The sequence below is a fragment of the Tachypleus tridentatus genome, chromosome 7 (genome assembly GCF_004210375.1).
Source record: "Tachypleus tridentatus isolate NWPU-2018 chromosome 7, ASM421037v1, whole genome shotgun sequence".
NCBI lineage: Eukaryota > Metazoa > Arthropoda > Merostomata > Xiphosura > Limulidae > Tachypleus > Tachypleus tridentatus.
In genome coordinates this window covers 18191310-18207519 of record NC_134831.1, presented here as the reverse complement: position 1 = coordinate 18207519, position 16210 = coordinate 18191310, and the positions used below count along the sequence as shown (strand labels likewise).

At 33.0% G+C, this 16210-nt stretch overlaps 1 long non-coding RNA gene across 1 annotated transcript; it reads left to right on the top strand.

Annotated features, from left to right (window-relative positions):
• The first annotated feature begins 6304 nt into the window (after window positions 1–6304).
• LOC143257946 (uncharacterized) lies at window positions 6305–13478 on the top strand. The gene is made up of 3 exons (XR_013032041.1): window positions 6305–6380; window positions 9898–10108; window positions 13149–13478. It is a non-coding gene; the product is annotated as an uncharacterized LOC143257946 (long non-coding RNA).
• The last annotated feature ends 2732 nt before the right edge of the window (window positions 13479–16210 follow it).

Genomic DNA, 16210 nt, shown 5'->3' with positions numbered 1-16210 from the left:
ACTGCAACAAAATGTCCGAAAGTTTGTTAATATTTAAATAAATTATTAATTAAACAAGAATTTATTAATAGTTAAAGAAATTATTAATTAATTAAATTAATATTTATTCAAAAACATTTTTTTCCGCCTTTCTCAGGTTCCAATCCTACTTGTTGATATATGAGGTAGGGTAAAGATAGTTTTACGTCCGCGTTACGCAGGTTCCGCTATATAGAGGACCTTTTATAAGAGAAATTTTAAGATAATGCTGCAAAATTTTGATATTTCCGTCTTAGACAGGTTTCCGCCCTATCCTACGCAGTTTTCGGCTTAGACAGGTTTTACTTATTATCACTGATCACAGAGCCTGCAATTAGTCGCTACCGGAAATGAAAAAAAGTTTAATAATCTAAAGGTTGTTTTAATCTGTAAGTTGAGATTGACTGAGCTTAAATACACATATTTTTATAAAATCATGTACCATTACGACAAACAACAACAACAACAAAAACTACTTAACGCTAATATTAAAACCAAATCTTATCATGGATTAAGAAATTTTAAAGAATGTATGGGTAACAGATTTTATAACACTTAATACTTCTATCTTTAAAAGTCAATATTAAGGCTGTGAAACTATTCAGTTTTGACTATTAGATGGAAAATTAATACACATTTCGAAATTGGTATTTTGAATTTGTTTGGTATAAAAGTCTGGATTTTGGAAGTGTTATGTATTATGATTCATTTCGTGCAGTCCTCCAATTTGTTGTTACGTATTACGATTTCAATCTCTTGAAACTGAGTTAAATCGTAATGTCGACTTAGATGTTATTTAAATATTAATATGTATCAAGTTCATGAAATTTGCCAACAAGATTGATAAACACAGTTTTCTTTCTTAATACAAATATATTTTAATGTACAAAACATAATACAATTTATAACGATTACTTCGAATTGTTATTACAAATAATGATTTATGTACAAAAATTTTGCAAACAATACTGAGCTTTCTAGAACTTCCTAAATATCTTATCGAGGGTTCACGACGAGCAAATTAATTTTGAGTTGATACTGATACAGTTCTATTAACGGCTCTATTACACGTGAGGTTTTCATGGTTGAAGTTTATATTATGTCTTTATAAAATTACTGACGTCCAATAATAATTAGCTGATGTTATACAGTTTGTAATGATCGAAATATATAAACGTTCCTGGTCAAGTACCTGGAGCTACCCGATTAATAAGTGTTAATCACAGTTATAGCTTACGAAATTTATAGTAAACCAACAATATTTACTGTCTCCTGGCGGGTCGGTTTATAAGGTTAGGAGTGGTTCTCATAATTTCAGTTGGCAACCATACTGGCAATTACTAGTATTTACGCACACACGCATATTGTTGCTTCTTACACTCGAGAATCTTCTACAACTTTAGTGAATTGGTGGGAATTTAACAAAGCACACAGAAAAATATACGTTACATGTATTTCTAAATATATATTTAACTGAAACAAACATTTATATTTGAATAAATATATAATAACAAATCCGTCACACAGGTCGGGAGGCTAGGGCGAATTTGTAAGCTACCACAATATATTCTCTGCATTTTAAGCTGTGGGACTACTATAAAAGTGGCAATCACTCTCTTAGAGTGGATAATAGGTGAAAAAATACTTCATTCCTCCAGAGTGTCATATAACCTTTGAAAAAACCGGAGTAATTTGACCTGAAGACGTCCTGTATACTTTGGGCCACTTTTGGAGATTAATTCTCCACGATCTTCTTTAAAATTATCACTCTTCAATAACTAGTTCACCTTTATTAGGCCATAATTATTTTAAAAAATACTATTAGAAGGTCATCTGGACCTGAAGATTTACTTTTGTCCAAGCTACTCAGTGAATACAGACTTCCTGGTGGATAAACGGAGAAATAGAACGTTTACTTGAGATGTTTCGTTACCATTAACCAGTTTTTAATATATATTAACAGATTTAATGTAATAGAGGTTTTGATTGTAATCCATATGCCAGAAACAATTCTGCTATTAGTATCAGTTAGTCTTGAGACTGTAAATTTGTCTTTTCTTTATTTGAACTGTATAAAAAAATAACTTTTTAAATTTTCATTCACATCTGTTTTTGTAGCACCTGTCCTCCCGTGTACACCCTCTAACATAGATTTTGCTAAATAAATATAGTCAAAAAAGTCCGGATCACCAATGTAAATTTGGCTGTACTAATAAGAATTATTTAAAGTTGAAAGATTTACTTCCGCTTCTTGGTCAATCAGATCTAAGTCTTGTTTTCTCAAACATTGAAACGAGTCCGGCGTGATAGCTCCAGAGATATATTCAGTACAGACTCTTTCTGTAGCTGACAGATCAGAAAAATGGCATCGAAATGTTGTTCAATGTGACTATTTGTTTTATGAATTTCGCTCAAATCTATTCGAGCTCTATTTGCGCTAGCCGTCCCTAATTTTGAAGTGTCACACTAGAGGGAACGTAGCTAGTCAGCACTACGCACTACCGAATCTTGGGCTACCGTTTACCAACAATTGACCGTCACCAATTGAAAACCCTCCACGATGATTGTGAGTCAAGTGTCACAACCATCAGATCCCATAAATGAAGCAAAATAGGATAAACTGCAAATATCCCATAAAACAGTTAGGTAAGGTTTTCGACCGAATAGTCTGGGTTTGGAATGTTCCATGCTATAAATTAGAAATGTTTCGAATTTTGTACGGATGGGATTTACACGATAGGAGAATAAGATATGTGATATTTGAGTACTAAAAGTAAATTATTACGTTTTTACTTATCATACTCACCTTTCAATGATATATTTACAACATGATAATCAAAAATTTCCAGTACAATAATGGAACAAATCAGTGTACTTACGTTGTTTTAAATTGGTACAAGGATTATTACAACGACTACAATTATTTTCCTTAGCCAGTACAGTCTCCTAAATCAAATCATGTTGAACGTATACGAAATAAATTTGAACATACATTCACCAATGTGATCGTCTGAGGGTATTTGTAAACTAACTGCAAACAACACACTTCGAAAATAGCTCTACAATCCAATAAAAAACTTTTAGTATTTGTGACGCATATGGAACTCCGGGACCAGAAGGAATTAATGTGGCAAAAGATATTGTTGAACCTAACATTAGGTGGAGATTTCACATTAGCCACAATTTTATCAAAAGTGAAAACAATCTTACATAAAAACGTTATTTTACTTCTTTCTAGGATCTTTGAGTAACTGCGTAGAAAGAGTAGGTTTCTAAGGTTTTGAGTTTAAGAAATATGATATAAGCCAAATGGCCATTCATCGATAACAAAAATTATTTTATAAGATGTACATAGATGTTTTAAAGTGTTTTTGTTTCTTATAAACAGAAAAAAACAAGCAATATAGCACTGAAACTTAATAGGTATTTGAAGTTAAAAAAAACAAAAGTTAAAACTTAAAATGTGGTAATCAATATAACAGTTGGGTGGAAACAGGAGCACATCTGTCATTAAATAGAAATGTGATAAAATATAACTTTATGTTAACTTAAGTAAGTATGATTTCATGATAAATAAAGCAAACTTTAATCTGAGCAAATAATTTATTTGTAAAAATGCTCATAAGCAAAGAGGTGTGAAATATTTTCAGTTAGAGGACTCTTTGTTAGTTATTTGTCAATTCATTAACACTTGCTGTTTTGTTTCGTTTAAGTGTTGGTACAAATATATTTGTGATAATATATAGCTCTTAATATTAGTACGTTTAGGTTAGTCATTGAAATACCATTGAAGTATTACATTTTCATCCAATATGTCGTATTGAAACAGTTTACGAACTTATAAACCAATATACCATTGTACATTTATGTAGGTTTTAGTATTTATTTATGTTATTGCGATACTTGGCTTGGAATATTCCAGAGCTGGAACAAGCGAACGAAATAAATATTGTTAAGAATATTTATTAGATATGCTGATATATACTAACTCATCCTTAAAAGGCAATTTTATCTACGTTTCTTTAATTGAAACAATAACTAAATCCAGTTTTATATTCCAGATTACGCTGTTCCGAAGAGAAAGTAGGGTAAAATTGAAGTAATTTTCCAGACAACATTTGTTTCTTTGTTTCCAAAACAAGACGTATTGTACGTTTTCTACTTTATAGTGGCTTTCGTACCACCGACAAAATACAACTATAACAAAAATGAATAAATAAAGAACCTTCCTTAACCCAGTCCCCCAGTGGCAGAGCGAAATGTCTGCGGGCTTACAACGCTAAAAACCGGGTTTCGATACCCGTGATGAGTAGAGCACATTATGTAGATTTGCTCTTAATTACACACGAACAAATCTTTAACACCTAAATAACCGACTTGTTTTGCACCGTTCATTATTTTTAAAATCTGCATTTTTAATCCCACCGAGTAATATCATTTTTCTTATTTACCATGAAGGTTGGATGATATCATTCTCATAGATATAAAACCTCAACGGTTACACATTTACATATCATTGTTATCTGTTGCGTTTATTTCAGCCATTACTTCATCTGAAAAAATGTATGCCTCCATAAACTTGTATGAATCTTCGTGATGACGAAAAACCTACTTGAAGTAAAAAGGTATCCCAGAACGGTTGGTATAGGTATTAACACTTTAATTGTAATAAAGTAGAGAACAACGTTTCGACCACCTCAGGCCATCTTTAGGTTAAATGAATGCATTGTATGAATCATGTTCGAAAATAATCATTGCTACTAGCGCGGACAAATACCTTTTCAACCATTTGTGTGTGTGTGTGTGTTTTCTTTTAGCAAAACCACATCGGGCTATCTGCTGAGTCCACCGAGGGCAATCGAACTCCTGATTTTCGCGTCAACCATGAGGACGTCAACCATCTGGTAAGCAATGAAAGAACTGAAACCGTAAATTACCTTATTTTTGTTTAATATTACAACTACATTTTATTCATAAGTACTTGCATAGGACAATATTTGGACTATAGATAAAACTTTCCATAAAGATTTAAAAATAAATCTATACTCAGCAATATGTTTAAAAAAGTTAAATTATCATGTTTTTCAAAAGTATCATAATAATATACAGATAACTTTAACATTTTGCAGTAAATACAGAAGCTACTATGTTTCGAAACCTTTAATTACTAACACTTTGTACATGCCACCTGTAAAAGTAACATTATTTTATATTTTTTAGCCCAGTTATTTAGTTATTTATCTGTTGACGTTTAAATACTCCTTGGAGAAATACGAGATTGTTTGTTTCTAGATTTGTTGGATCTAATGCTTCGCCAATTTTCGTGTTTAAACCACAGAAACTTTAAAGTATTACATTCTACAATTTAATAGTTCTTCATATCGTCCAACTCTACTTCTGATATTGTACGAAAGGCTTCTTGAGCAGTGACTTGTGGGAGACAAAAGATAGATCTGACATGCTATTTTATAAGCCTCTAGTTTTGAATTTATAGTGGAAAACTTAAAAGGTATGTGAAAAAATACATTTGAAGTTAATTGATTTTTATCAACATTTTTAAGCCTGCTTATTTTTCTCCTTGTATTCTTTGAAAATATGTTAATCGGTTCAGATAGGTGCGACAATTTTAATTGTTTCACTGCTCAGTTTCGATCACAAATAAAACTTGTTTACACATTATGTCTTCCTAAAACAAACGTTTTACTTTCATCGATTGAAAGGATTTTTTAAGAAAAAATGACACTTCCGATCGTCAACTCTACAGAAAGCATTTTAGACGAATACTTCAATATTAAAATAAACATACATTAAATTACTACAGTTCACAGAAATTTCTAACAAAAATTCTAGTTGAAACAATTCTGCTCATCCACTTGGAAGCTGAGCTCTGCAACTGGTTTGGGAAAATATCTGTCCATTCAAATCAAAAAATCAAAAAATCATTGAGATTCTGTTGAGATTTTCAAGAGTTAAGCTGGGTTTATCCAAGGTTTGTGTCGTATTGTTTAGGGGGGGGGAAAGCTTCCCGTTAATTTTTTTCTCTCGAATAAATACTTGTAAAAAACAATAAAAGTATGTTTATTTATCCTACATAATCATAACACTATACCACTCTGTTATTTTAGAAGACGGTATTAACGCGATGTGTGATTTCATTTAAAACCAAAGCGATATTTTAAAAATTAACCGTAAATACCACATGGTGTATCCTCCACATCGGACACTTTCGTTTCGAAAACACGCCACCTAGCTCAACGGCGTTGATATGAATACCGAGTTTTGCCAAGTTTTACAATATTATGGATATCACGGCTTGATGAAAACGTTTCAGGAGAGATTCGTCAAATAAAGGGAATGTTCAGGTAACTGTATAATCATTGAAAGATGTGAATTGTTAGTTTATAATCTTTTTTTAAAATCAAATCAACAATTTTATGGATAATCATTACGGAACACAGGATTTCTAGTTGTTTTACATTCTTTTACGTCAAATATTGTTTCTACCTTTTTAAGTTGTCTATTGTTAATAGTAGATGATGGTGTCAAAACATATTTTCAGTATCGGTAAATACGGATTTTAGAGGGGACGTAAGTCGCTGAAAAAATGAATTAACTGCAAGATAAATTTAACATCGTGATTTCACATACCATAAATATCGTCAATATAACGACATTGTTAATTAGGTGTTTGATTTGTTTCAAACTCTCGCCGAAAAGGAACAGATATTCCGAGGAGATGAATAAAAACACAAACGATAATAACAACGTTACTTCCCACAACAATACCTTGTTACTGTTTGTAAAGATATTATCTATGAACGACTACTTTGTTAGTTCACACAGTAACTCCTTGTTACTCTTCGTAAGGAATATTATCAAACTCGAAGTAATTAGTGATCGAAATTTAATGTAAATAATTTTTATTAGAGCTGTTTGAATACCTATTATGTGAAACAAACGGGGAATGTATCTGACAAGGTTCATATCCGTATTTACTCCTTATCCTGTGGTGACAAGGTGGGTTCGTGTCATCAATATCCACTCTAAATAAAGTAGTTTCTGGACCAGCAGGAGAGTCGTCATTCCTTCATCTATTAACAAAATTACAAGAACTGTATAATTATGTGCTTAACCACATATCACATACACGTACTACACATTTAGTGGAATGCATATTTGCTCCATTTCAAATACGTTCAATAAGATACATGGAAATAACTAATGTCATTAGTTAAATATGTATAATTTATTCTTTACGAGAGTTTAAACCTCTGTTGACCACTCGATGTGTTAAATAGATATAAGTGTGAAATCCATGACACCATCAATGGAACACAAAACTCTTATATAAAAACTTTTAACAGTTTATCATTTTAACACCAGATGGTAGCACAATTGCGCTTCTAACTGTTGGAAATTCTTGATAAAGCTCATTTAACACTCCTACGAAAAAAATATTTACATCCACTAAAGTGATTTTGGGGCCTCTCAGGCCCCATATATTTTTTCCAATAGAAACACAGTGATTTAGCAACATTCATTACAAACAACTTTAGAATGGCTCTGACAAACATTTTTTTTACAATTTGAGCAAACAATTTTCGACTGTATATCTTTTGATCTGCCGCACAAATGGCATCGTCCTCTTTTTGCCCTCTTTGCAGGCGGTTCACATGAGGTTGATTTGTCATTATCTTTGCAGTAAATTTCTTTGATTTCAAGCACCAATTGCCGTATAAATTCTCTTCTGGCTCTTGATTTATGTTGACGAAGAAATTCTGGATGTTTTGTCGAGTATAGAACGAAAGCATTGTACGCAGCAAGATCTAGAATGTTATAGAATATGCAGACTGACCAGCGCTTTGATCGCCTCTTTGTTGTATAATATCTCGCCAGTTGATCGAGAGTGTCGACACCTGCCTTCGTTTCATTGTAAAGATTGACGATTTCGGGCTTTCCATTCTCTTCTACTTCACCAGACTGATGCTGAGAACTCAGTAGTAGCACATGTTTTCCTGGTTTGTCTGAGTGCCTGAGAAGAGTGATGTCGTCATGGTAGAAAAACTTTGGTGATAACTCTCTAGATTTTGCATTTATTTCGGGAGGCAGGAAGGTTCTTGATTTCCGTATGGTTCCAACAAGTCCTGTTCTTTTGGTTTGTAGGTACTTGGCAAGTGTCATTGTTGTGAAGAAATTATCTGTCGTTATTGTCCTTCCTTTTCCAAGAAATGGCTGACTCAGTTCTCTGACTATTCTTTCTCCTTGATTTGTTTCTGTCGTATTTTCAACCTTTCCAGTATAAATTTGAGCGTTGAGGAGGTAACTTGTCTTTGCATCTGTTAGGCACCAAATCTTTATTCCGTATTTGCCTGGCTTTGTCGGAGTGTATGTTCTGAAGCCAACTCTTCCTTTGAAGTTACATAGTTGTTCATCCACTGTCAGGTATTCGCTTGGGTTGTAACTGTTTTTTGCAATTTTCAATGAAAAAAATCCAGACTCCAGAGATGGCGGCATCTTTGATTTCTCTATTTCTTTGAGAGTGGATGTCAAATCTGATTTTTGAGCACATTTTTTTTTAATTTGTCTTGTGTAATCAGTTTTCACAAAAATGGCAAACCGAATTCGGTTGAAAACATTTCGTCTATCGATGCATTTTTGGATTTGCTTATTCCAAGGAAAAGATTAGCTACGATCCATTTTCAGAGGTCTTCTTCAAAAAATTGGTTCTTTCATGACGGTGTTTGTTGAGTGAATGATCTGTTCCATCATATTATCAGAAATGAAAATTTTGAATGTTTCGAATGGTGTAGAGACTCTTGGAGCAGCTTGCCTTGTAATGCCTGGGTTCCCATTGAATATATTGAGAGCTGCGGTTCTCCTGTTGATCCTTGAAGGTGTTGTTGAATAACTAAAATTCTTATCTTTGGACAAAAGTTCGTTCACTGGCATCGTAGTAAGATCTTCTTGATTAATTTCTTCACTTTCAGAAGGGTACGGCGCGATTTGTTCATCATTTTCGGCTTCAGAAGGATCATCATCACAACTTTCAGAGTAGTCTTCGACATTATCATGTTCACTTTCATCGTCGGATGGTTTTGTCAGTAAATGTACAGCTTAATCAAGAGATATCATTTTTGACACGGTTTGAAGATTTCAGCTCCTATATATATATATATAGGATTTGTGGATTCTTCTAGAATATTCTAGAAGCTTCAAGAACATTCTAAATTATTTTAAATACTTCTGTAAAGTTTCTAGAATGTTCTAGAACAGGCGTGGGCAAACTAGGCAATAATCAGGACCGTCTAAAATTATTGTTGGAGTAGAGTTATTATCCTAAATATCCATCTTTTGAAAAGAAGTTGTAAAATTAATATATTTTTACTATAATTTGCTTTTTTTCGGTTGCCCAGGCCTGTTCTAGAATTATTCAGGAAATAGTCATTTTTATGTTTTTTGATCTGGGGCCTAATAGGCCCCAAAATACCCTTAGTGGGTGTTTAACAATTTTTTTTTAAATATTATTTTGCAGATGTCTGAAAAGTCAAAATATTATCGCTCCTTAAAATATAAAGGGATAGGGTCAGTTAATGGCAATTTCATTTAAATACAAAATTATTAGCCTAATATTAATAACCTTTCAAGTTGCTCTGGGGCCTATTAGGCCCCAATTTTCGTAGGAGTGTTAAATTGCCCACTAATAGTAAATATGAAAACTTATAACACTAAAAACTGGGTTTCGATACCCGAGGTGAACACAGGACAGATATTCTCTTGTGTAGCTTTGTACATAATAAAATTGTTATCACTACAGTGTTATATTTTATCTCATATTAATATTCTATATATAATAGTACTCTCTGTTGTATGTCCATGCAGCTACTTCAAAGGCTGTGGATCTTGCATCCACAAATGGTGTAAGATTAGCTTATCATGACTGTGCAATACCGACCTACTTACTTCAGTTCATCACGACCCTGTAATACCGAGCTACTTATAACAGTTCATCATAACGAAGAAAAAAAGAAATCCAATACATTAAAATAAATTCTAAAATAATCTAATGTACACCACGAACGAGAAAAGAAAGGTAAGTTAAACTTTCTGTATCCACCTAATTGATAACACAGTCGCTCTAGCATAAAAAAGGTAAATTAAGCTTTCTGTATCCACCTAATTGATAACACAGTCGCTCTAGCACAAACGAAAGGTAAGTTAAGCTTTCTGTATCCACCTAATTGATAACACAGTCGCTCTAGCACAAAAGAAAGCTAAGTTAAGCTTTCTGTATCCACCTAATTGATAACCCAGTCGCTCTAGCACAAAAGAAAGGTATGTTAAGCTTTCTGTATCCCCTAATTGATAACACAGTTGCTCTAGCAAAAAAGGTATGTTAAGCTTTCTGTATCCACCTAATTGATAACACAGTCGCTCTAGCACAAAAGAAAGGTATGTTAAGCTTTCTGTATCCACCTAATTGATAACACAGTCGCTCGAGCATAAAAGAATGCCAAGTTAAGCTTTCTGTATCCACCTAATTGATAACACAGTCGCTCGAGCATAAAAGAAAGCTCAGTTAAGCTTTCTGTATCCACCTAATTGATAACACAGTCGCTCTAGCATAAAAGAAAGGTAAGTTAAGCTTTCTGTATCCACCTAATTGATAACACAGTTGCACCTAATTGATAACACTAGCTAGCAAAAGAAAGGTAAGTTAAGCTTTCTGTATCCACCTAATTGATAACACAGTCGCTCTAGCATAAAGGAAAGATATGTTAAGCTTTCTGTATCCACCTAATTGATAACACAGTCGCTCTAGCATAAAAGAAAGGTAAGTTAAGCTTTCTGTATCCACCTAATTGATAAAACAGTCGCTCTAGCATAAAACCTGGCAAAACGTCGATACCTCTCTTGAAACATTCAAATGAAATAGTTGATTAAAGTTACAGTTGAAGTGCCCGCAGACAAGTGGACAGTACATAAGTTTGTATGCGAAGAAAACCTTCGATTTGGACCCTGCCAAATGACCACTACAAAAACAGTTCTTCTCGGGATTTCCTTGGAAACGCCATTAAATTAATAGACGAAACGTAGGATAAAAATAGTTAATATTTAGTAATTAATAAGATATTTACAAATAATTATTAATTAAGCCTAGGTGACATAAGTCTTTTAACCACGACATCTCTAAATACCATATAAACAAACTTTGTCGGACCCACTGAATAACTTATATGAAAGAAAAATCGAATGTATCTATGTTTGTACAACTTGGTATATATATTGTGGTAAGAATACTATACTATCATTGTACGTATTTCAATTTATTGAAAATCCTTAAAAGATTAAACTACGAAAATAGTGTTTAAAATGTAATATGCTCAATACCTATTTATTACGACATATATAACTGATGTAACGTTAATTTTACGTTACGTTGGAATAACTATTTTTTATTATTGTTACAATTTAATAATAAACTAATTGTAGTGAAACGCTAAACGTTTTACCCTGAAAAAGTTGTAAACTGAAACATTGTACAAATATACTTTTACATCGTTTATCTGAAAATAAAAAGAACAATGTGCAGTCTCTTAATAAAGATAAAAACTAAAACAGTGAGAAAAAAAGACAAGTGTTTATTTCAATAGAAGAAAATGATGATTCCTTTCTTATTAAAATATTTCGAAACATCTTCATTACCACTACAATTTGTAAATATCAAAAAGCTTTTTCTTCTTTCCTGGAGCTTAAAACATTATTGCTTATGAAACGGAGCTTATTTATCTAAAAGTCTAAAACTGGAAGCAGTTTTCAATGGATCCAGTTCGTAAACTTGCTGTTGGCCCAGCATTGAACTTCACACAGTAGAAACCACAAATATAGAAGTGGATAACATTACGCAAACAGTAACTAATAACGAATATCCTAAGGATATATTACATTGGAAATATTAAAAATAGCTAATATGGAACAATATGTAATCACTAGCGAATTATGCTCACAAATACTTTCAGTTCACTCAGTTAGCATGCAGAGAAGATCAAACATGTCAAAATTCAAAAGATGTAATTTCACACGTTACTTTATTTCAAATTCACCGAAATGGACACTATCGAAAATCAGTTTTGTGCAAATCTACGCTTTTAATTTGCATAACAATGTTAACGTATTACCCAAAAACTACATTTCCTGGGCAGAGAGTTTGATTATAGCATTTAATGTAGTGTACGAAGCTTTCTAGTTTCAACATGGCTATTAGTTAACGTATAAATTATTTTGTAATACAAATAACATTATGAGTCCAGGTGATAAGTGATGGATTTCACAGGAAAGTAATAAAATCTCGGAAGACATCTTTCCAAAAAATATTGAAGCATGTTTATGTAATAACATATAAAAGTTTTAAACCAAACAGTTACATCAGTTGTATACATATGCATTAGATGTACACTTGTCAAATGTGTACTAAATGTGTAAAATTTGAAATATCATCTGTCATGAGTGTCAAATTTACTCAAACACGAAGAGAAAAATAATAATAATAATAAAAATAATAGCCACCTTAAAACACTAAAAAGTATCGAAACATTAAAGTAGCCTATACTGTATGAATCAATGACTTTTCCTAATGTAGACAAAGGTAATATAGTATATTCCAACTATCACGGATTTTCGAAACGTTTTTCTTAGAGACAATTTCCTACAGAGAAACGCAGTACAGTGTAGAGAAGGTTAAACTTGTAGCTCTTGTCGAGACTACTACATGCTTTCTTATAGAAGGTTACCAAACGTAATGCATAACTTCGTAGTTCATGGTAAGATTGTCCACAAAATGTGTTCAATCAGTCACTAGTAATTACCCCAATTTACGATCAATATCATTAGCATATATTTTTAAATACTGATAAAGAACGGCTTTTATTTGAGGGATGGTTCTTGTTCCTTGAGCAAAGAAAGCTTGGTGGGCCTGGTTAACATTACCAATTAAGCAAGTGCAATTGTACACAATTAACACAGTGCAAGATATTTCTGCACAATTTCTAGTGGCGCTTATGAAAGGTTTGCAAATATTATGGAAAAATAACGGTATGCCTTCCATGTCTTAAAACAATTTTTCTTTTTTTTAGTCCAAAGAAGGATAACCCAATATGCAGCATATAAATGTATGAAGGAAAGTAAGAGCCTTGCGTGTGTTTTAAACAAGATCATTAGGCTAACCATGTATGTAAGTACAAAGAGCCCAGCAGATGATATCGCAATTGCTCAAACTGCGAAGAAAGCGTGAAAAATGGAAAACGTATAGATTTTTATATGGAACTTCGTGTAAAAGCAAGACATATCGCATATTCTACCTCAAGTAGCAGCCATCTATTAAATCTGCGGTGGTTTTTGATTTTACATAAATGTGAATAAGAAAATCTACGTTTGTATTCATTGTTATATGCATTTGAAACATATTATAACTGGAGCATTTGGTGTTACCTAATGCTTTATATAGATATATAAGCCCTATGACTCATATAATTATTAAAATGTTAAAATGAAACCCATTCCAAGATAGCATGTGTTTAAACATTTGGATGACATTTTCACGAACATTAAAAGCATATAGTTATGATGATTTTCGATGATGGTCATCATGAAATACAAAGTGGCTCCTGGTTGGGTCAAAATTTGCAAAGGGTCTTGATTTTACAAAAAATTCAATAAGTAAATCTTCGTTTGTGTCCATTTCTATATGAATTTAAAACATAAAGTTTGAGTAATGCTGATTTACGACTGATGCCATTATGAAAATCTATAAAATGTCTCAAATTTTAGTCGAAAGCGTAATTTAGCATTATGGCAAATACGTATTCCATTTCTAAATATGATTGAATATAATAAAAAGAGCTGCAAACTGGAATAGCCTCTTAATTAAGTTGATTTCGAATACAGATGTTTGTCGATTTTTGTAAAACACCTCAATTTTGACATATTTTAGCTACACAACTAACCAAATGCCAAATACTCGTGTCATATTTGGAATTTGAATTGGCATTCAAGATTTTGGAGCTGACAAACCGGGTTCGAATCTTTGTCATTCCAATATTTCCTTCACCTTTAGCTGTGTGTGTGTTGTAAGAACAACAGACATTCCTGTAGCATGAAAAGTCTGCTGACTGGCTACCATCCCTCTGGTCAGTTGTTACAAATTAGAATTGGTAGCAGATAACCTTAGAAGCTTCGTCACAAACACAAAATGTCAATACAAATGATAGTTTCTCACTACAGTGTTTAGATCTTAGTTTCTGTGCATTGTTATTTTATTAGGGCAAAGATACACAATGGGTTATTTGCACCCTGCTCCCATGTCGTGGAGAATCGAATCCCAGATTTTGCCTTTGTAATTCCTCAAAATTACGCTTGTCAAAACAGGGGATTTTTCTACCCGTGGTAGGCAGAGCACAGATGGTCTATCGTGTATCTTTGTATTCAACAACAAACAAACAACAACAAAAAACACAATACGTGTTCCAAGTATTTTCTAGTACAATGTATGACGTTAATTCTACATTGGCCCGGCCGGCATGGCCATATGGTTAGGACGCTCGACTCACAACCCGAGGGCCGCGTGTCCGAATCCCTGACACACCAAAGATGATCGATTTTTAGCCGTGGGGGTATTATTATGTTACAGTCAATCCCACTATTCTTTCATAAAATAGTAGTCCAAGAGTTGACGGTGGGTGGTGATGACTAGTTGCCTTTCCTCTAGTCTTATACTGCTGAATTAGACACGGCTACGGCAAATATCCCTCGTATAGCTTTGCGCGAAATTTCAAAACAAACGACATTCTACGTTGCAGAGCTTTAATTTTTAAAAATTTTACTATGTTTTTATAAACATAATCGTTTTATATCTTTACGGAATAATTTTAAATAGGTTCAGATGGAAAAGTTTGGATAAGCATATCTGTGGATAAGTCGATAATTTTTCACAACCTATGTTGTTATTATTGCATTGCGTGACATGCATTGTTGAAAATTACATTTAACGCGATTTTGTGCTAAAAAGTATTTAATATTACGTATCCATATTCATCTGAATATGAATCTAGCTTGCTGGTTGAGTTCACATTCATTTACGTATTGTTGATATATTTACAGTTATATGAATATAGGTTGTTGGTTTTGTTTATTTTTAATTTCGCGCAAAACTACACGAAGGCTATCTGCGCTACCCGTCCCTAATTTAGCAGTGTAAGACTAGAGGGAAGGCAGCTAGTCATCACCACTCACCGCCAACTCTTGGGCTACTCTTTTACCAACGAATAGTGGGATTGGACATCACATTACAACGCCCCAAGGCTGAAAGGGCGAACATGTTTGGTGCGACGGGTATTCGAACCCGTGACCCTCTGATTACGAGTCAAATGCCTTGACCCACCTGGCCATGCCAGGCCAGGTTCATGGGTGAGTTCACATACATCTAAATACTGTTTACATATTTATAGTTGTAAGAATCTAGGTTGCTGATTAAGTACAAGGGTATTTCTCGGAATCACTTTAAATATACTTTGATAGAAAGAACACAATATTTATAGTATATGAACTTTGACAAATATTTCTAATGTTTTTGAGTGTCTTTTTTAATTATGCGTTGGAATATAAAATTACAGTGGTGGCAAACTATATATAGAGATAGGAAACGAGTGGTGGTTAAAGAATGACAACACTCTTTTCATGAATGTGCGAAAAATATACGAGGCTTTACATAAAACATTAAAATGAGAAAGTTATTTCAGAGAAATAATACCTATCTAATTACTTTTCGGTCGCTGGTTGTTATATAGATTTTCCTGTCGTCAAATTGGTGTTATTGCTTTTACAGTTAGGTTAAGCGTTAACAATTTCAACTTTGAGCTCTTTATTAGTTTATTTTTATATTGTTACAGCAGAAAAGAAAAAACAACAAATTCAGCAAGTTCTGTACGTTTCGGGATTGTTACCCACGAATGGGTTTCGTCTTCATAATTTAAATGCGTTCAGTGAAGTTCATTCTGAATCTGGAAGTGTTACTTCATTTGAAAAAATTGGGCTTAAAACATAAGTCTATTAAAATAAAGGTTTTAAATTGTAATCGATAAGAGTAGTCACTCCCCTGTCTTCTTTAATAGCAAAAATATACTTGCAATATATATTTCAT